Here is a 22,697-nt window from a genome sequence, read left to right as displayed (position 1 = left end):
ACTAGCTTACAGAATGTTACATTTATGTTACTGAGTGCCAAAGAGTAATTTCCTGTCTTGAAGCAAAGTATTCTTGTTCAGATCACTGTACTTACTGTTTCCTAGTGGAAGCAGGATGTGCGCCTGTCGTCAGGACTTTTCTCTCCAGATGTTCGAGTAGCTTCAGGTTATAGGACCATTTACAATGGATGAATCCAATCTATTACAAAGAGGAATAACTTAACAGGGAAGGTTGGAACTGATTCTTTCTGTATGATTATAATCATTTTATTTCACCTTTTAATGTTAACCAGAATCTGAAATTGGAGAAAATACCAAAATCAAAATGAATGGTACAGTTGCTCTTCTACTCAATCTTTGGCAAAATCAATAGATACGCTACCATAAGTTTCTCTCAGTCCCATCCTACCAAAGCATCATGACTAAGAAAAGACAGTCTTTCAATGTGTGGAACTAAGGCTGTCATTATCAAGAACTGCAGGTAAAAGCAAGTAAGAATGTGTGTTCCATCTCAGGAGGTCTTCTCACCTCTTTTGAGGTGGTTTTTTTTTGTGTGTTTTTTTTTTTTTTTAAGAAAAATCAATTTAAAACAAGACCATTAAGAGCTTATGCATTTTTCTTTTTACTCTAAACAGCATATGAAATTCCTTTGGGTAAAAATGACTTGTCATTCTCTGATCATAACTAAATTAGATTCTTTGGTGCACATATAAATATTTTGTCAATTAATTATTCCATAGTTTATTCGGGCATATTCCAATGATCCTTCTGCAATTCCAGCAGCCTTACAAATAGTTTCTAAGAATCCTACTCAAGCTTTACAATCTCTATCCTCTCTGATCAAATGATTTTTATGCCTTGGGATACAGGACATTTTCTACTGTTATCTGTAACCCTGGACAAAAGTACAAAGAAATTGAAAACCTGTACCTAGTTCAACACTGGGCCCACAGCTGTGTGAAAGCATGCTTTTCAAAACATTAACCAGTGATGTCTTTCATAAAAATAAACAGCTTATATGAAACATATTATTCAATTCATTAATTAATGAGTGTAGAAATAAAATGATAATGCTAATTCAAAGAGCATTTGATGATCTAAACAATTGCAGGCAGGTCACAAATTAACCCTAGAATAAAATTGTTGAATGAGAGGCAATACTGGTTACTGGTTGTCCAGCAAGGCAATAAAATGTCACCTTTGAAGTTATTTTTCTACTGGACAGAAAGTAGCAGCATCATTACAGATAAAAATCTGCATATTAAAATGTAGTGTTATCATAACTTTAATCAATGGTAACAAGTAAATAGAGCAAAGCATATCCCCTTGTTTAATTATTTCTTGTGTTTGGCACCATAGGGTCTTAAAAAGATACACTAAGTTTTAGCCTTATTTTCAAGTTCTTTATACTTTTCCTAACAACAGTCAATAAAATTTCCAATAATCTGCTGAATGTACTATGTGAGTAAAAAAATACCTGAATTCTGTCAGAAAATCAATATACCAACAAGCTAACAAGTCCTCTGTGTTATAGCTGGTAAATAAAAGACAAAAATTGAGTTCTTAACTGCATAAGATTTATCAAGCAACTTGCACACCTAAAACAATATGGGCATACAATTATATCATACATAATTCTATGAGTTCTTAAAGGAAAAGATTGGGAAACAAGTACCAGAAGAAGGTGCTATTTAAGAAGTCTTTTACTAGTAAAAACATTATGGCATTTAATTATAATTACAATCCTCATGATTAGGCATTAATATTGATTGTAGAAGTAAGAGTACACATACTTTTAAAGATTAAATAATGAAAAATAAAAATATAAGCTATGATGTGTTCAAAGGAGTGGAAAATATGCTTTTACAAGGAGTGGAGAGGGAAAAGGAAGTCTCTCATTTTAAAAAGACAGCATAGATACTGACAAGATTCTATTTACTTTAGTAGATATAAAACTTGAATTTTTCTTCATGTCTTCCTTTTATTCCCTGAGCACAATGATTTTTTTTTTTTTTTACTGAACTGGAGAGTCTTTAAACAATATAAATCATCATGTATTTGTCAGAAAATTCAATACTCCTTTCCCCCCTCAAGTTTATATTAAGTTTTCTTAAGAAAGTCATGTCAATACAGTGACTGACAGATGATAAATCCCAACAGAAGCCTTATAGATTAGCAATTATCCTTGCATATAACTACCCTAAATTTGAGATGGGATATCTTTATGATCATTGTCTAGTATATGTCAATGAGTGCTTTATTTCTTGTAGCTCCTTAATTGGTTCTGTATTACCCAGTCAATTCTTCTCATTATGTGACATGTTGTTAAAGATTTTTGCCTTCATATTCACTTATTTTTCTTTTTATTTAAAACCAAGCTTTTAAAAGTAGCTTTCTATATCCCTGAGACAGCTTTTTATGCCCTTTAAAAAACTATTCTGAAATTAATAATGCATTTCATTGCTATTGTTCTGTATTAACCATACTGTGCTTCCCAAATGTTTTTTCTTTTGATGTACTTATTCCATTTCCTTTTCAAAATATTTTGATTTTCACAGTGTCTGTATTGTTCATTTAGGCACACTTATGAAGAAAACTGTAATGTGAAAGCCAACCCAAACTTCATAACAATACTTTTGAAAAGTTAAGATAAGAATATTGAATTATGAAAGTTTAGGGAAATTTGTCTTCATTTTCATTGATTTGAACTACCTACTTCCATTCAAGATTTTGCTAGAGAGACTGGTGGAATATTCCAGAGTCTTTCTGAGAATGGTAAGATGAGGCAGGGCTTAGTTATAAACTGGAAAATGATATTGTTAATAACTTTGTAGTCTCTCCTTCTCTGTATCCCTTTGGCCCTTAAAGATCCTTTTCTTCTTCCAAATCACTCATGCATTCCATTTAATGTCACTTGTACGGAATTACCTAGTATTTATACCATTTAAAAAGAGACATTTTTTATTCAAACTTTAAATTCATAATCATAATGTATTTAACATTTTGACACACAATGTTCATTAAAGTAATAAAAACAATAATAGCTCAAATTTATTAAGCTCCTACTATAGTCATGTCCAGGTACTTAAATTATCTCATGTAATCTTTATAATAACTTTGAGATAAATCATACTATTAAATGAAATTTAGAGCTGAGGCTTAGGCATGTTAAGTAATTTGCTCAAAAAAATTATACTATTAAAATGCATTCTTAGTTTGAGAAGAAATAAAAGAAAAACAAACCCAGTGGTAGAATTTCCAGACCTTCTAAGATCTGTAAGTGACTCCAGAACAACGACAGATTAATTGCCTCCTTAGTTGTGAGTGAATTGTAGAAAAGGCAAATCATTTATCATTAATCAATAGTTTCTGAAAGACATATAACGGCCCAGGGAAAAGGTGAGAATCAGGTAAGTCTTGTTGAATCATTATTGCTCTATTTTTCTGTCAGATTTTTCCTATCTCCTTATCCCTATCCTTACCCAACTTTCCTTTCCCCTTTCAATACTTAACACCTGCCTGAGAGTCCAAACCATTTGTTTACAAGTACCTATTGAATGCAGTCAATGTCACAATCCTATATAATAAAAGTCTAATATGCAAATTGACCAAACGGCAGAATGACCAGTTGCTGTGATGCATACTGACCACCAGGGGGCAGATGCTCAACGCAGGAGCTACCCCCTGGTGGTCAGTGTGCTCCCACAGGGGATATGCGGCTCAGCCAGAAGCTGGGCTCATGCAGCAGTGGTGGCAGGAGCCTCTCCAGCCTCTGTTTCTGCAGCACCGCTAAGGAGCAGCAAGCAGGCAGGCAGTAAGGAGCGAGGGGTCCTGGACTGCGAGAGGGCACAGGCCAGGCTGAGGGACCCCCCCATCAGTGCACCAATTTTGTGCACTGGGCCTCTAGTTTTACATAAAAGCCTTAACAATTTTGTGGTAAAAATAATATCTTGATGACCAGAACACATTCCAATCTAAGTGAACTAAACATCTGATGCAATTTAAGATATGTATAACATGAAAAAAAGAATATTATCAAGGCATAACTTATAACTACAACTTGTTGATAATTACCTACACTAATCATTCATTAAATGTGCCTACTTTCTACCATATCCTATAAATTAAATAGGTCTGCATGCTCCCTGCCCTCATGGGGTTTTAGTCAATCAGGGAAGCCAGACCATCCAAAGAATAGAGATTATAGAAAGTGATAAGTGTCAGGACAGAAAAAGAAGATAGTTATGTGTCTCTTTCCCCTTCAGATTACAGACATACAGAAAAAAAGAAAAGGCAGTTGAAGACAGGGGGAGACAAAAAGAACGTCTCTGAATAGTGAAGCTGTTTTGGTGAGTTACAAAACTCTCAACAACCTCATAACCAAGAGTTCCTTGCCCTTCTCTTCTCTGCAAGCAGCGCAAGCACTGAGGCTAAATGTTATTCCATTTGTGAGACGGGGTGAGGGGAACCATCCTTGGTGTCTGTTTGTAGGTTTAATGTGAGTATGAAATCAGAGATTATAGGAAGTCAGGCAGGTAAAAAAAATAAAGCAATATATACCTTATAACTGCGCTCATTTTGTCTTCTCCCGAACTTACTGATCAATTACATCACTGGTGAAAAGAACATGCTTAAAAAGCATTTTATTTACAACGTGTTAGTATTACATAGCATCAAAAATATTAAGGTAAATACTATGATTCAGAATTTTTTCTATTCACCTACATGCAACAAAAGAATAAGTTGTCTAAAGTAGCGAGGAGATATGCATCCAGGCAATGAGGACTCAGAATTTATGATCTCATAGACTATAATGCACTCTCTCTAGGAATAGGAATAACCCCTCCTGCAAATATCACTTACTTGGAAGTATAGGATATCTACATGGAGAGATCTAGAAAAAACTACATCAACCATTCATGCATCCATTTACTAAAACATTCTTCCAACAAAATTTTAATCACCAAATACTTTCATAGCAGAATGCTGAGAATTGTCGATCTACTAACAAATTGATTCCAAATGTCCCTTTCATGAATATTAGAGTCTAGGAAGAAAAATAAATGTAAAAACACATTTTTAAAATGTGTTAAAATATGATACACATATGAATAAGTCCAGAACAGGGTTCTTTGGGGTCCTGTGGGAAAGCTGTTGGTGCTGACTTGGTTGGCAGGCAGACTCATCAGTATCCTCAAGGAATGCAGTTAGCCAGGTATAATTTGAATGCAGAAACACCTGGTGAATAAATTAAGCCTCCACATCTTGAAGGCTGTATGTATTGCCAGAAACATGAATCACACTGAACTATAAAGATGGGGGGCCTTGAGTTTAGCCTCACAGATTTACCTCTCCTGGTTGTAAGATCTAAAGCTTTGATCCTGTACAAAAGGAAACAGTGCAGAAAATGGTTGCTGTGTTCCTCTGTGTGCAAAATGGAAAGAAAAAAAGGGAAAAGGTGTCTTGAATAATCTAAAATAGAAAAAATACTTCTAAAGTTAGTTATTTTGGGATTCTGAGGTGAAGCAGTACTTTTTTTTAGCCCTTGGTAGTGAGAGGGAAGAGAAGAGAGCAGCTCTTCACATCATCCAAGAATTTTGTAACATAAATCACTCACATAAGGATGTCTCCATACCTGTGTCTATCCATCATACATGGCATGGATACACAATACCTCCTAATGCTCTTTCTCTAAAAAAAATCAAAAACCATTTGCTACAGACCCCGGTAATTTCAATCATTTCCACCACCCAGCTATCTGGTACTCAGGATCTATAGTGAAGGTTTTCTTTTATTTCAGTGATGTATTAATTTACTCAATGAAATGTGTTTTGTAGAAATACTATACATAGCATTCTGGTAGCTTTTATAAATTAACCATATTTATTTATTACACTGCTGCCTATTAAAATATTTCTAATAATCAGTGTTTGATTAACAAAGGTATCTTTAAAAACTAAAATAAATCAATAGATTTTCATAACTTGGAATAAAGTATATAGAAATAAGAAAAATATTGTGTTCTTTTTCAATTTTAATATTTTTTAGAGAGAGATGAAGAGGGAGAAATATCAATGTGAAAGAGAAACATCAATTTGTTGCCTAAGTACAGGTATGTGCCCTGACCAGGGATCAGACTGGCAACCTTCTGGTATACAGGATGATGCTCTAGCCACCTGAGCCACCCAGCCAGGGTATTTTCAAAATTTTGAAGAATGGAAACACTGCTTTCAGGGAATAAGAGACTGAATTATTTTAACAAACATTTCTGGAAGAAAAAAATATTTAGTGTTCTAGATTCTGTACTTATGTGCTATATATAGCAATGTCTTCATGAATACCAAAACCTACTTCTCTTCATCTTTGAATTCCCCAAAGTTCAATAAATAATTGTTAAACTGATATCAATTTTAGCTTTAGCCATCATATAAAAACTTGTTTTTCATCATCTAACACAACCTTCCCCAGGTGAACCATGTTCTGTTAATATCAAATTAGTTATGTTTTCTTAGATATTCTGCATTTTCTTGTCTCAGATTTCTATTTACCATATTTTTTCTGCCTTGAATAACTTGCTGTAGATAGTCTAACCACCATTAAAGTTCCAAAGAAATGTTCTTTTCTATGAACACTAAAACCACATCTCTTTATCTTTGATTTCCCAAGAGTTCAGCAAATATTTGTTTAATTTATATTAGTTTTGTATTATCTATGCCATGAAAGTTTTTGTATAGTTGCAGTCCACTTAAGAAAATATAATTTGTCACTCTTCATATTCTTATCTGGATATTATTTCATCCGATTAGTTTCATGTTCTTATATAAAGACACAGGATGCTAAGGAAATGGATCTAGAGAAAAAATTCAAACAAATCACAATATAAGACAGTGTGGTGACAAGTTAAGAGTATGAGGATATATGTGAGTAGATGAGTTATCAACAGATACTCAAGAAGGATTAAGGAGTATGTGTGAAACAGTAATAAAGACAGATTTTGGCTACTGTACATACATCCAACCCAGTCGTTCTGTGCACTGAATAAGATAACATATACAATTACTCATAACTAAGATTGTCTTTGGTATATATTATTAGTAATAGTAAGGTTACATTGTTATTTTATCCTCTCTCTTTATGACTCAAAATGAGTCATCCTATCTAATAAAAGGGTAATATGCAAATTAACCATCACTCCATCACAAAGATGGTGGCATCCATACCCACAAGATGGCGGTGCCCAGTCCCCTCAGCCCTCTGGAGTCCATCCTTTCAGCCTGAACTTATTACTATGGCAAGTGGACCTAGAAGGTTTTCAGCAAGTGTGAGAAGCAAGCTTTGGCGAGATCGAGGGAGAGCCAGCGGGCTCACGGCCGCTGCCGCCTGAGGAGGCCCTCAGACTTCAGTTCTGAAACCGCAGGGACCCGCTCCAGCGTGGGCTGGAGAGGAAGCACTGCTGCCACCCGCCCAGCACCAGGTCACTGGTTAAGGAAGCGGGTCCACGTCACAGCCACGAGGCCAGGCGGGGCTGTCTCACCCTGGACCATTGTGGCTGAGCTCTAGCAGGGGTGGTGAGTGCCTCTGGGATCACTGTCTGCCCCCAGGCTGCCTGTGGACACCAGTGGAGCAGGTGCAGGTTGAACATTTTAATGAAAATGGGACGCCTGCATTCTGCCCCACCCCACCCCAGTCCCCAGCAAGGAGAAAGCAGCGGGATCGAGGGTGCAGCCTTGGGACCCAGTTAGGAGGCACTGGGGCTTCGTAGGGGCTGGGAGAAACCTGCAGGCATGCTATGAGGAAGAGGTGCTGAACCTCCAGGACGCAGTGGGCCGGCTGCTGGAGGTGCGCAAAGGTGCAGACGAGGCAGCTCTTGCCTGCGCTGAGCTCGAAAAGCACATTGACATGATGGACAAAATCGCCTTTCTGAAGAAGGTGCACAAAGAGGAGATTGCTGAGCTGCAGGTGCAGATCCAGTACACTCAGATCTCTCCCAAAAGGATCAGGCCTAAACCAGCAGTCAGACACCCCCCGAGGGGTCCCAGATTGGAGAGAGTGCAGGCCGGGCTGAGGGACACCCCCCGTGCACGAATTTCATGTACCAGGCCACTAGTTTTTAAAATAAAATGATTATTAACACATTGTATGCGGGAAACGTCTTTATACGTTTTACTTATACATTTTACGTTGACTGGTAGTAGAGCGCGGGACGCGTATTAATACGTTTTTTATAAACTAGCGGTAGAATGCGGGTAACGTATAAAGACGTAAACTAAAGTTGTCATAATTTTACTGAATGCTGCCATTTGCGCAAAAAATTAGCAAAAATGGCCCGTGCCACCTGTTAGCGCGTGATAAAAACTACCCACAAACAATGTGTTAAATGATGTATGGGCATATTATTGAGCTAAATGCCAATGTATCTTTTCCACATTATGATTTTCTATATATTCACATGCTTTGATTTGTTTGGTTTTTTTTGGTTTTTTTTAGATTGAAAAGACTTGAGATCTAGGGTTTTTTAATTGAGGAAAAATATTCATATTATTTAAAAATTATACTAGCTCTCTAGTCATTTTGAAAAATACCATCTGGCTTTAACATTTTCTCAATGTATAATCATAGGAACAAAAACACCTGCATTTAGTGTATCTTCACTTGGTTTCTCCTTGATCATCAGCGTAGTAACACTTTGATCATCTGAATGCCTGTTATTCTTTTTCTTGTAGCATTAAAATTTTCACTCAAACATTTGATGTTGGCATATTAACACCTGTTTATTTTAAACCATATAATTATGCCAAATAAATAAAAACAACTTAGGCTCTGTTTTGAATGCATTCCAAAGTAAGTTGGAAGAAGAGGTAAAGTAAATGCAGCCTATGTTTTCTTGAAGAAAAAAATTTAATAAACTCTACCAACCCAGGAAAAACTGATAAATATTTATGAAATAAGGATATTCTGATATTATATATACAAGACAATAACCAAAGGAAAACAGCTGAGATATTGCAGAGGTTGTGTGATTTTTTTAATCTACCTTTATTGTTGAAAGTATTTCTTGTTCTTTAGATTCCACATATGAGTGAGATCTTATGATGCTTGTTTGTTTATCAGCTCATCAAGTGCTTGCACATTAATGTATATGACATGAGCAAAGACACTATTTGCCAGTTGCCATTAATAGCCTATTATTTTTAAATATATTTTTATTGATTTCAGAGAGAGAGAGGGAGAGGGAGAGAAAGATTGAAACATCAAAGATGAGAGAGAATCATTGATCGGCTGCCTCCTGCATGCCTCACACTGAGGAGGGAGCCCACACCCAGACATGTACCCTGACCAAGTATCAAACTGTGACCTCCTGGTGCATAGGTTGACATTCAACCACTGAGTCACACAGGTCAGGCTATTCTTGAGACAAAAGGCACCAGTTTCATTATTTGGCCCAGTCTTGTAATTAATTTTGTTAAACCAGGTCATAGTGTAAATCTAGCCTCTCTTATTTTACCATTTTTAAAAGAATTTTGGAGGTCCCGGGATGTTTTTATGCCCTATATGTGTACCATAATGCTAATATTCATGCTATAGAACATCCAAAATTGAATGCATTTTTTGTCAATTGTGTTCATTATAACACAAGCAAATCTCTTTATCTGAAATATTCACACTGTATTCCTATCACCAGTTATATTCATATTCTAATATCATTAGTTATAATAATATTCTAATCTTATTTAAACACTAGAGGCCTGGTGCATGAAATTTGTGCACAGGGTGGGGGTGTCCCTTAGCCCAACCTGCACCCTCTCCAATCCAAGAGCTGTCAGAAGATGTCCTACTGAGGCCTTAGGCCCACTCCCTGTGGTTCTCTGCTCTCTGTGGGGCCTGGCTGCTTTTCCCTGCTGTCCTCTGTCTTCGGGGACTGGGAGCTTCGCTGCTGCCACCACAAGAACAAAGCTGCCACGCCCTGCTGTCCGCTCTCTGTCAGCTTGGCCTGGGGGTTTCGCTGCTGCCTCTGTGCCAAGGATGCCACTATGCCCTGCTGTCCACTCTCTGTCTGCTGGGCATGGGGGCTTCATCGCCACTGCTGCACGAAGGAAGCCACCAAGGGGGCACGCCACCCGCCCAGCAGCCAGGTTTTGTGTCTGCGGGGCTGGGGGCGTGGGAGCACGCTCCCAGCTGAGCAGCCCCATGTTGTGTCTGCTGGGCCGGGGGCATGCCCTGAGCTGCACAGTGGTTGCTGGGAGCACGCCCCTAGCCCAGCAGCCCCATGTTGTGTCTGAAGCCCTCCATTCTCCCATGGCCTGGGGGCAGGACGCTGGCGTTGTCACCCTGGCACCACTGTCCCACCCTTGGCCGATTGGAGCCTGTGTATGCAAATTAACCTGCCATCTTTGTTGGGTTAATTTGCATACTCATTCCTGATTGGCTGGTAGGTGTCATGAAGGTATGGTCAACTTCCATCTTTCTCTTTTATTAGTGTAGATAACAGTTTCATTAAAAATTTCCTTATTGCTTTTTATTTCTTTTTTTTAAATTTTTCCCTTTATTGATTAAGGTATTACAAATGTGTCCTTATCCCTCCAATGTCCCTTCACCCTCCCAACCCTGCTGGCACTCTCACCCCCTGTTGTCCACATCCATCACTTATGCTTTTATGCATGAATATAAGTCCTTTGGTTGATCTCCCCCATCACCCCTCCCCTCCCCTATCTTCCCTCTGAGTTTTGAGCTTCTGATCAATGCTTCTCTGTCTCTACATCTGTTTTTGTTCATCGGTTTATGTTGTTCATTATAATCCACAAACGAGTGAGATCACTTGATATTTATCTTTCTCTGACTGACTTATTTCACTTAGCATAATGCTCTCCAGCTCCATCCATACTGTTGCAAATGGTAGGAGTTCCTTCCTTTTTACAGCAGCATAGTATTCCATTGTGTAGAATGTGCCAAAGTTTTTTAATCCATTCATCTGATGATGGGCACTTAGGTTGAATCCAAATCTTAGCTATTGTAAATTGTGCTGCTATGAACATAGGGATGCATATATCCTTTCTAATTGGTGTTTCTGGTTTCTTGGGATATAAAGGGTGTCCCACAATTTACGCAAGAAGTAATTTTGATAGAAAACACAGGTTTATAATTAAAAATTGTAAATTTTTTGTTGATTCATAAAGTGTACAGTATAAGGTTATGTATGGAATAGTATATTGGGTAAATGGCCTCCACGGCTTTGCTGGCACATACGCACTCTTTCATTGAAATTTTCCATGACCGTTTTGCATAAATGTGGCTGAATTTTGATGAGGCTCATTTTCATCTTGATGGCTTGGTTAATCGACAAAATTTTCCCATTTGGGGTTCAGAAAATCCACGAGTGATTGTTGAGAAACAAATGCATCCACAACGTGTCACTGTTTGGTGTGGATTTCGAGCTGGAGGCATCATTGGACCATACTTCTTCGAAAATGTGGCTGCTCAGGCAATAACAAAAGAGTGTGTATGTGCCAGCAAAGCCGTGGAGGCCATTTACCTGATATGCTATTCCATACTTTACCCTATACTGTATACTTTAGGAATCAATAAAAAATTTACCATTTTTAATTATAAACCTGTGTTTTCTATCAAAATTACTTCTTGATTGAATTTTGGGACACCCTTTATTCCTAGAAGTGGGATCACTGGGTGAAATGGGAGTTCCATTTTTAGTTTTTTGAGGAAAGTCCATACTGTTCTCCACAGTAGCTGCACCAGTTTGCATTCCCACCAGCAGTGAACGAGGGTTCCTTTTTCTCCGCATCCTCGCCAGAATTTGTCATTTGTTGATTTGTTGATGATAGCCATTCTGACAGGTATGAGATGGTACCTCATTGTTTTTTTGATTTGCATCTCTCAGATGATTAGTGACTTTGAGCATGTTTTCATATATCTCTCAGCCTTATGTATGTCCTCTTTCAAAAAGTGTCTATTTAGGTCTGTTGCCCATTTTTTGATTGGGATGTTTATCTTCCTTTTGTTAAGTTGTATGAGTTCCCTCTAAATGTTGGAGATTAAACCTTTATCAGAGATATCATTGGCAAATATGTTCTCCCACGCAGTGGGTTTTGTTGTTGTTTTGTTGATGGTTTCTTTTGCTGTGCAGAAGCTTTTTATTTTGATATAGTCCCATTTGTTTATTTTCCCTTTAGTTTCCATTGCCCTAGGAGTTGTGTCAGTGAAGAAATTCCTTCAGCATATATCTGAGATTTTGCTGTCTGTGGATTCCTCTAATATTTTTATGGTTTCCTGTCTTACGTTTAAGTCCTTTATCCATTTTGAGTCTATTTTTATGTATGGTGTAAGTTGGTGGTCTGGTTTGATCTTTTTGCATGTGTCTGACCAAATTTCCCACCATCTGTTTATGTCTTCCTCTATCTCTTTTTTCAATGTCCTGTAGTTTTCTCGGTAGAGGTCTTTTAGCTCCTTAGTTAAGTTTATTCCTAGGTATCTTAATTTTTTTGGTGCAATGGTAAATGGGATTGTTTTTTTAATTTTTCTTTCTGTATGTTCACTATTGGTGTATAAAAATGCCATAGATTTCTTGGTGTTAATTTTGTATCCTCCTACATTGCCAAATTCATTTATTAGGTCTAATAATTTTTTGATGGAGTCTTTAGAGTTTTCTAAGTACAGTATCATGTCATCTACGAATAATGACAATTTTACTTCTTCTTTTCCAATTTGGATGCCTTTTATTTCTTCTTCTTGTCTGATCGCTTTAGCTTGCACTTCCAGTACTTTCACCGTGTCAAACAGGAATGGTGAAAGTGGGCATCCCTGTCTTGTTCCTGTTCTTAAGGGAAATGGTTTTAGTTTTTGCCCATTGAGTATGATGTTGGCTGTAGGCTTGTCATATAAGGCAAGCCTTTATTATCAACATTTATTATGTTGAGATATGATCCCTCTATTCCCACTTTGCTGAGCGTTTTTATCAGAAAAGAGTGTTGGACTTTGTCAAATGCCTTTCTGCATCAATCGATATGATCATGTGATTTTTTTCTCTCAATTTGTTTATGTCATGTATCACATTTATTGATTTGCGGATATTGTACCAGCCTTGTATTTCTGGAATAAATCCCACTTGGTCATGCTGTATGATCTTTCTAATGTAATGCTGAATCCGGTTTGCTAGAATTTTGTTAAAGGTTTTAGCATCTATGTTCATCAGGGATATTGGCCTGTAATTCTCTTTCTTTGTGGTGTCTTTATCTGGTTTTGGGATTAGGGTAATGCTGGCTTCATAGAAAGATTTGGAAGTATGCCTTCCTCTTGAATTTTTTGGAATAGTCTAAGAAGGATTGGCTTTAGTTCTTTTTTGAATGTTTGGTAAAACTCCCCTGTGAAGCCATCTGGTCCAGGGCTTTTGTTTGCTGGAAGCTTTTAGATTACTGTTTCAATTTCATCAGTAGTTATTGGCCTATTCAGATTTTTTGATTCTTCCTGATTGAGTTTTGGAAGCTTGTATTTTTCTAGGAATGTGTCCATTTCATCGAGGTTGTCCAGTTTGTTGGAGTAGAGCTGTTCGTAGTATTTTTTGACAATCCTTTGTATATCAGTAGGGTCAGTTGTTACTTCACCTCTTTCATTTCTGATTTTGTTTATTTGGGTCCTCGCTCTTTTTTTCATGGTGAACCTGGTGAGAGGTTCATCAATCTTGTTAATCCTTTCAAAGAACCAGTTCTTGGTTTCATTGATTTTTGTATTGTTTTTTTTTGGTCTCTATGTCATTTATTTCTGCTCCGATCTTTATTATTTCTTTCCTTCTGCATACTGTGGGATTTTCTTGTTGCTCTCTCTAACTCTTTGAGTTGTAGGATTAGATCATTTATTACCAGTTTTTCTTGTTTTTTGAGGTAGGCCTGTAGAGCAGGGGTCCTCAAACTATGGCCAGCGGGCCACATGCAAATACAAATATTGTATTTGTTCCCATTTTGTTTTTTTACTTCAAAATAAGATATGTGCAGCGTGCATAGGAATTTGTTCATACTTGTTTTTTTTAAAACTATAGTCCAGCCCTCCAACAGTCTGAGAGACAGTGAACTGGCCCCCTATTTACAAAGTTTGAGGACCCCTGCTGTAGAGCTACGAACTTCCCGCTCAGGACTGCTTTCATTGTGTCCCACAGATTTTAGATTGTTGTGTTTTCATTGTCATTTGTTTCCAGGTTGCTTTTTATTTCTTCTTCGATCTCTCTGGTAACCCAGTTATTGTTTAATAGCATGCTATTTAGCCTCCAAGTGTTTGATTTTTTTCAATGTTTTTATTGTAGTTGATTTCTAGTTTTATGCCATTGTGATCTGAGAAGATGCTTGTTATGATTTCTATTCTCTTGAATTTGAAGAGACTTTGCCTTTGTCCTAAAGCATATAAAAATCTGTGAAAACTTTTATTTTCTTGTTTCTCCACATTACTCATGATAAAAAAAACTGAACCCATTAAAACTTCCATAGCCAATGTTATAGACATTTGTGTGTTTTTTTCTTTCTCCTTTCATGAGGGCATTCTACTGTTTAACAGTTTGTACCAAAAATGAACATTGAAACACAGACCAAAAAGCCACGTATTTCAAATCAGTTTATTTATTATTTCCAAGCAATCTTATTAAATGGTAAAATGAGAAAAGGTATCAAGGTTGTTGAAAAATCAAGATTCATAGGTAAAGAACTGGTACTATTTACATCAATAATCCATTTTCTTTAACTTGGAATGGCACTCATCTTTGAATATAACTCAAAATTTATTCATTTCACTCAGCCATCCTCATTTATAATACACAAAGTATGCTTTTCTTTTTCATTCACAACACATTAATAGCTATTATTACATATGATAAATTACTATACTTTATTTTCTTACTCAATTATCAATTCTGTTTTTATTTAATATAGCCAAACTTATTTCAAAAGAGGATTTTGCTATGACTTAAAAAGAGTCGTAAATTACAAAATAACAATGTAGCATGAGGAAAAAAAAAACCTAGAATTAAAAAGAGAAATAATTATTTAAGGCAGATGGAACAAAAGTGAATAAATGTTCAAAATGTGTGCTCTAAAGTAATACATTACCCCCCCTTATTGGTACAGGATATCTTCCAAGACTTTCAGGACATGCCTGAAACTATGGCTAGAACTAAACTTTATAAGTACTATGTGTTTTTTTTTTCCTGTACATACATATCTATGACAAAGTTTATAAATTTTTAATAAGGCATAGTAGAGATTAACAACAATTATAACAATAAATTGTAGTAAAAGTTATGTGGGTGGTTTTGGGGTCATTATTAAGGAAAAGAAGGGTCACTGGAACTCAACCACAGAAATAATATGACAGTGGATCTGATATCCAAGAAGGCTGAGTGATTCAGATGCAGGTAGCTTATTCAGTGTGGATACACTGGACAAAGATGATTCACTTCCTTTATGGCACAGAGCAGGTTGGCATGGGATTTCATCACATTACTCAGAGTGGTGCACATTTTAAAATTTATGAATTGCTTCTTTCTAGAATTTTCCATTTAATATTTGCAGTCTGCAATTGATTCAGATAACTGAATCAGCAGAAAGTAAGACCCAAGATAAGATGGGGACAACTGTATTTAATACATTGTGCTGTAGTTAATTACTTTTGTGTCTGTTTCTTCTACTAGGTTTGAATATTATTGAAGATTAGATGCCCGGTGCATGAAATTCATGCACAGGCAGGGTCCGTAGGCCTGGCCAGTAATCAGGGCCAATCGGGGCCTTCCTTCCCCTGGCTGTCAACTGCTGGCTGGGGCCTTCCTTCATTCCACACTGCCCCCTGGTGGTCAGCACATGTCATAGAGGGCAGTTGAACTCCTGGTGAGTAGAACTCTTGAGGGGACAATTTGCATATTAGCCTTTTATTATATAGGCTAGAGATTGTATCTCATGCATCTTCATGCCTGGCTCCTAAGAGGACCTGATAAATATCAGTTGACTACATGTACATATGAAAGAAAAGAATGAGTAACAGTTCCCTAGTCCTAAAACACTTTAGCTGAAAAGGGTGAGCTACATTAATTAGGTATTGTGAAATTAGATTAGAATGAGGACATTTAACAGCTCTGTCTATAACTCAGGCTTTGCAATGAAAAATATAAAAGCAGCTATGGCACATCTAAATGAATAGTATCCATCAGATTTGGCATTTATTAAGCAATATCAGCATGCTAGGCACTGTCGTAAACACAAACACTTTATCCAGTGAATTTAGATTTATTTGTGCTGACTTTTTTACTGAAAAAGACTGATGCAATTTCATAGCAGATGGTAAAAAGAATACAGGAAGATGACTTTAGTTTTCAAATTTTATAGGGACTACCTTAAATCAACTGCTCATGCTGGAAATCCATCATATTACCTGGTCTAAACATTAAAATTACATTTTCCTCTGAACAGTGATTAGATTTCTTTGCTTATTCACCCTGTATTGATAGTGTTGTTGTTTCTATTGCATTATTTTTATTGAGATTATTGTTTCTTGCACTTTTTTAAGTAGCATATAACAGTAGTTCTCTATTTTTTAACACCCTGAATATAGTAGTTCACTTTTGCAATACTCTAATAGCTATAGTGTAATCACCTACCCTCCAAGTTTTGTATAGAAGCAAAGTAAATACTGATGAAGACTTTCTTTTGGGCAATGATAGCCATAAAAATATATTAAAAGTTGGAAATAATAAGAATACTGGCTAAATATTTCAAATACTAATTTTAAGAAATATCTCCACAATATTTTCACAATCTCTGATCTAAAGATTTTGCCATTGTATGTATATATTATTATAGACTAAATTTTAATAAAGTTTGATTGTATTGGGAAGTTATTATATAAATTTCTCATTTTTAAAATGATCTTAATTTAAAATATATATTGCTAAGTTTTCTTGTTAAAATTCTCATTTTTAACTTTTTACAATGTTTTCAATATCATAAGGACCTTTGGTTCAAGTAATTGAATCAGGCATTAACTTGTTTAGAAAAAAAAATGTGTGTGTGTGTGTGTGTGTGTGTGTGTGTGTGTGTGAAATCGTGGGCCAACTCATAGGAAGCAAGTTGTTCTGGAGCAAGGACCAAAATTATGTGGGAGACCTAAAGGCTAATTTCTTTCTGTTTCCAGATATATTTTTCTCTATTTTAACAGAGAAATTCTAAGTTTAATTACTTAAAAGCCTGAATTTTTTCTCTTTCTGTATCTATATGGCATAATATGATTGCCAGAAATTCTGAGGTAAAAGTCTCTGTTTTAATTATGCTCACCAATAAACAAAACCAGACATTAGGTCAAATAATAATGGCAGATTTTAATCATTAATATACTATTGCAACATGGAAAAGAGTTCAGAGTAAACTGAACTCAACTTCAATTAGTATAGAGGTGACTGGGACTTTTAAGTGGAGAATTAAGAAGTTAGAAAGGGAGCAAGCTGGGACTCAGCAGTATCAGAAAAGGGACAATTTACAAAAAGTGAGTGGGTAGGAAGGTTGTTCCATGTGAAACTCCTCTGGGTTTGCTAACTGCTGCATGTCAAAGTAAAGCGCCTGCCCCTCACCATAACCCCAACACCCAGAGACTGAAAAACAATTGGGTGTTGGCTGGAAAAAAACACTAAAATGTTTTGGCAGCCTTGAGTTTTCTCAGGCAGAAACTTTAAGGGGTCTAGATCATCGTAGGAATGCTGCCTTGAGCTGTTAGAAACAATATTAGTGTTAGTTGATATACTTTTAGGCCAAAGTGGAGGCCTAGTCCAGAAGAGGGCTCAGAGGAACCTGGCTAAAGTTTGGTTGAGGAGAGAATCTTTGTCATTATCTAGAAGCTTTTAACCGTCTCCCCTCCCCTGTTATGTCAGAGGGCAGAAAATAGATTCCCACATCTCCAAAGTTAAGACAAACTTTATTTTATCTACTAGAGGCCTGATGCATTATATTCCTGCAAGGACCTTGGCCCTGGCCCCTGCCCACCATGGCCTTGGCGGCGGCTGCTATGGCATTGTCTAGAAGGAAGGATGTCCGGAGGACATTCAGTCTAATTAACATATTACTCTTTCATGATGGATTTTCAAAATGGATTTCCTGTACTGCTACATGACCTTAATACAGTCTCACAATAAATGTCTATCACCAAATGCAACATGAGCCTGCCGTGTAGCTCATTAAAATCTGAAACAGGTTAAATAACACATATTCCTACAGTGTGCTTCACGCTGTACTGAGATGACCAATGGGCATATACTGTAGATCACAGTATTGTAGTTGAACTTGTAGCCAAACCGACTAATATAAGATCATAATCATACATTAATTGTTTCAATCACTAGTTATGGGAATAGCATAAATTCACTTGTCATCAATCCGGTTTAATAGCATAGATGTGGTTTAAGCCTTTTTCAAGGAATTACGACTTTATGAAACTATTATTTCAGAGAGAAGTAATTCAAGAGGATGGTAACTACAGCATTGTTAAAAAAAAAAAAAAGAAAGGAAGAAAGAAAGAAAGAAAGAAAGAAAGAAAGAAAGAAAGAAAGAAAGAAAGAAAGAAAGGAAGGAAGGAAGAAAGAGAAAAAGATCAGCACGTTGATTTGAACAGAACATCCAGATAACATCATAATTGAAAACAGATACACTAAGCAGAAAGCAGACTTGGGGTTTCTGGTTCCTGAACATTAATGCAATTAGTCAATTGTAAAGTCATGCTAGTGAAAGGACATGCATGTATCTCTCCAGACATTTAGTTAATGATTGATCATAAATCACTTTGCTACCTGAAATGTAAGGCCAGATCTATATGATGATAATGAATCAGATGCTACATTTGCAGATGACCAAAAATAATAATCAGGGGCTGTTAAATGTGTACTAATAATAAGCACCAATTTGTTTCAGTGGACAAACCTAAATTTAGAACCTACATTGCTAGATTTCTCTAGCTAAGAGAAGGTAGCTTTACTCCTTTGAAGCCCAGGAGCTTTTTAATAAAAATGGGGAAATATTTATTAGTTCTCACTGATTACCTCTCACAGAATACAAGTTATGATCATGTGTATGGAAGTATTTTGTATATGGTAAATGAGGTATTTTTATAATTGCATGATAATTCTTTAAAAATATAGATTTTAAAATAAAATAAAACTTAAAAGGAGACATAAGTAAATAAATACATAAATAAATACATAAATATACGTATTGAAATATTCATTTGGAAGGAGAAAAGCTGATTAAAAAAGTAACTTATTTTTTCATTTGATTCAAATAGTCTATGACAGCTATTCAATAATATTGTTAGTTTATATTTTAAAACTGTTTTAATTCTATTTTAATACTGCATTAAAATTTTGAAATTAAAAATAGATTAAATCACAAGTATATTTAAATAGTATTCTAGATTTAAAATTTAAGATGCTTTCTAATTTTATATTCAGTGAATAGTTGTTGAGGATATTTTATATGCTGATCTCTAAGTGATTATTATAAGCTATAGAAGTCAATATTATCATGTGAGCTTATACTAGTAGATAAAGAGACTAAGGTTCAGAGTAGCTTGCATGGCTAATGGCTAAAAAAAAAAGCCACATGGCTAATGCATTCAATTGCTGGCATTTTAATGATTTTCTAAAAAATTCTAAAGCCAGTGCTTTTCTCCTTTATATTTTACTAGAGGCCCAGTGCATGGATTCGTGCACATGGAAAGGAAATTAATTAGAAAGTGGCCAGCGGGGCGGGCGGGACTGGGTGAGATGGGCGGACACACCCTGGAGCCAACCTCTAGCTGTCCCTCCCCTGGTGGCTGCACCTGCGGCAGTGCCGGGACACAAGGGTGTCTATGGAGTGAGCAGGGTCTCTCTGGCAGGTGGGGTCCCTTGGCCTGGCCTGTGGGGACGGGGCCAAAACCAGAAGTCTGACATCCCCCCCCCCCCGCCCTGCCCCATAAGCGGTCCCAGAGTGCAAGAGGGTGCTTTGCAAAGTTGCTGTTGCTCAGAAGCTCCTGCATTGAGCGTCTGCCCCTTGGTGGTCATTGTGCATCATAGCCACTGGCCAGTCGGCCCAACATTTAGGCTTTTATATATATAGATTTTGCCAAATAACCTCGCATTTTAAGTCACGCTGCCAATTTAAATGCAAAAGGTATATAAATATATATGTTTGATTATTTATTGCTTTAAATTATGGATTATATAGTCACCCAGCCCTATTCAATCTTGTATCTAATATTGAGTCAATTATTTAAATTATATGCACCTCAGTTTCCACCTCTGTTAAACGGTGATAATCACTGTACCTATCTCAAAGGATCTCTGTTGATTAAAGAGTTTATACATAAAAAGTGCTTCAAACAGCACCTGGCACTAAAGAATCACTTGGTTAGCCCTTATTATTGGGCCACTATTTTCTGCTACTATCCAGATCACTTTCTTTCTAAATATCTCCATTCCAAAATCAGTTAAAAATTGAAGTTTTTAATGAAAAAATTTACAATTGATGCATTATAATTTATTTATAATTCACACCTTAATCTCAAATTTAATAGTCAATCTGGTATTCTATTTATCATTTTTATGATTCATTATCTAAGTTACTTAGAATGCCATCATTCTGCAGCAAAGCATTCAGGGAAAAAATATAAACACCTTGCCTTTTCTTGCAGAAAGAGAGGGGATGATGGAAAATTATTACTATCTTTGTGGAGAATACCATGTCCAATTTAAAGGAGAATAAATTGGCAATACAAAAATCACAACAAAATAATAATATCATATTCTAATTATTTATAAGAAAATATCCTTTTAAAATATGTCAAAGTAATAATAGATAGAATTTCTTTTAATAGACCATTATGCCCCAGAATATATGCAAAGGATGTTATGTGTATGGTTTCTAATCCTCAAATAAGCTTTGCAGGCAGAAATAATTGTTTTCATTTTATAGATGAGGAAACAAGTTCAGAAACTTTTTGTAATTTGGAAGGATGTAGAACACGGTTATTGTGGGTACAAACCTAATACTTGGACAGGCTTGAGTTTCAATTATATTTTTTTTCTCACTATCTACTAGTAATATGTAACTGTTCTCTGTCTCATTTTTATGGTATGTGAAATTCCTCATCATGTCGCTATGAGGATTGTGTGTGATCATGTCCATAAGACCTTTAGTATATCACTCCACCCATAGACATCATTCATACCTGGTTAACATTTTAGGATAACACTAATGCATCAATATTATGTAAATTTCTATTAAAGTACACATTTTTCTGACTCCAATGATCACCATCATTGATAGCCATGTTCATTTACTCATAAAATATATGGAAATTAAACATTTTGATCAACCATTTCTTTTTCTAATTGAATTTTAGAGAGAAGAAGAGGGAGAGAGAGAGAGCGAGAGGGAGAGAGAGAGAGCGAGAGAGAGAGAGAGAGAGAGAGAGAGAGAGAGAGAGAGAGGGAGAGAGGGAGAGAGAGAGAGAAAGAGAGAGAGAGAGAGAGTGATTTGTTGTTCCACTTATTTATGTATTGCTTCTTGTATGTACCCTGATTAGAGATCAAACCCACAAACTTGGCATACCAGGACCATGCTCTAACCAACTGAGTTACCCAGCCAGGACCCTTGCTCAGCCATTTCTTAATTAATATTTAATTATCTGGATATGAAAGTTATATACATGTATATCTTCAGGCTGAATTGAGGAATCTATGAAACAAATACTCTTACTCCTCTAGTGTTTCCCATTGCAAAATTGAACTTAAGTATGTGCCAAAGCAATGGCGTTGATTTTGTTCTCACATGGAGAGCAGGTGCCCACAGACCATTTTAGTTTGATGTTTTTCTTTCTAGAATAGAAATGGCTGGAGAAAGAGCTTTGATTGCAATTTTTGATGTGCTTGAGGCATTCTTTCATACTGTGGGTTGACCATAGCCTACAGGAGATTTTAATGCATTATAAAACCAAATCAAGAATGACATTCTCATTTTCACACCAAAAGCATAGCAGCAATATTTATCATAAAAAATGATTGATTTACACTGGATAGAGGCAATATACTTTTTACACATGTGCACACATTCTTATATAAACATTCAAAGCTTTAATATAATTATTTTCTAACATGTTCCAATGAAAAATATTCTTTAAAAGCAAAAACTAATAGGACTGCAACTATATAATATTTTACATTGTTTTATTAATTAATGTGTTATGAAAATGTTCTTCAAGTGAATTTGTCAAAAATGAAGTTTCCAAGGAACCATTCCATCATCTGGAACACTGCCATGTATTATGACTCTTGCTAAAATTACTTGGTATGTGACATACCCAAACCATTTTATTTATAGAAGCACATCACCATGATTCCTTCCATCAGTGACTTGAATTCAAAATACTCAAATGAGGATTGATGACTCAATAGTTTAGTTTTGTAAAATTCATGCATCATAAATGATAAGACACTTCCATGAAGTAATCTGTTTCAGTTACAGATGCACCATCCTTTATAATAACATTCTACCTTTTGAGCAATTCAAACGTTTTTCTACCAACATTGCTAAATACTATACCTTCTTGTAAATACTAAACGTTGAAATGATACATAGAAATGAGTGATATTAGACTGTCTTTCCCTATTTATTAAGATTTTCTTTTTTTAT

The 22,697-nt window shown here is 36.1% G+C and overlaps 1 long non-coding RNA gene across 14 annotated transcripts in view; it reads left to right on the top strand.

Moving 5' to 3' along the window:
• LOC118658860 overlaps nt 1-22,697 on the top strand; it is a 107,182-nt gene that overhangs the window by 12,453 nt on the left and 72,032 nt on the right. For 12 of the 14 annotated variants that reach the window (XR_004968396.1, XR_004968400.1, XR_004968392.1 and 9 more), the window contains 3 exons: nt 294-481; nt 2,579-2,775; nt 4,266-4,349. This is a non-coding gene — a long non-coding RNA (uncharacterized LOC118658860). Of the gene's footprint in view, nt 1-293; nt 492-2,558; nt 2,776-4,265; nt 4,350-22,697 lie in introns of all 14 variants that reach the window. The other 2 variants (XR_004968401.1, XR_004968402.1) reach the window with 2 other exon arrangements.

This window comes from Myotis myotis, unplaced genomic scaffold (genome assembly GCF_014108235.1).
Source record: "Myotis myotis isolate mMyoMyo1 unplaced genomic scaffold, mMyoMyo1.p scaffold_m19_p_1, whole genome shotgun sequence".
In the NCBI taxonomy this organism is placed as follows: Eukaryota; Metazoa; Chordata; class Mammalia; order Chiroptera; family Vespertilionidae; genus Myotis; species Myotis myotis.
Note: the sequence above shows the minus strand (reverse complement) of the source record. Positions and strands in the feature narration are given on the sequence as shown.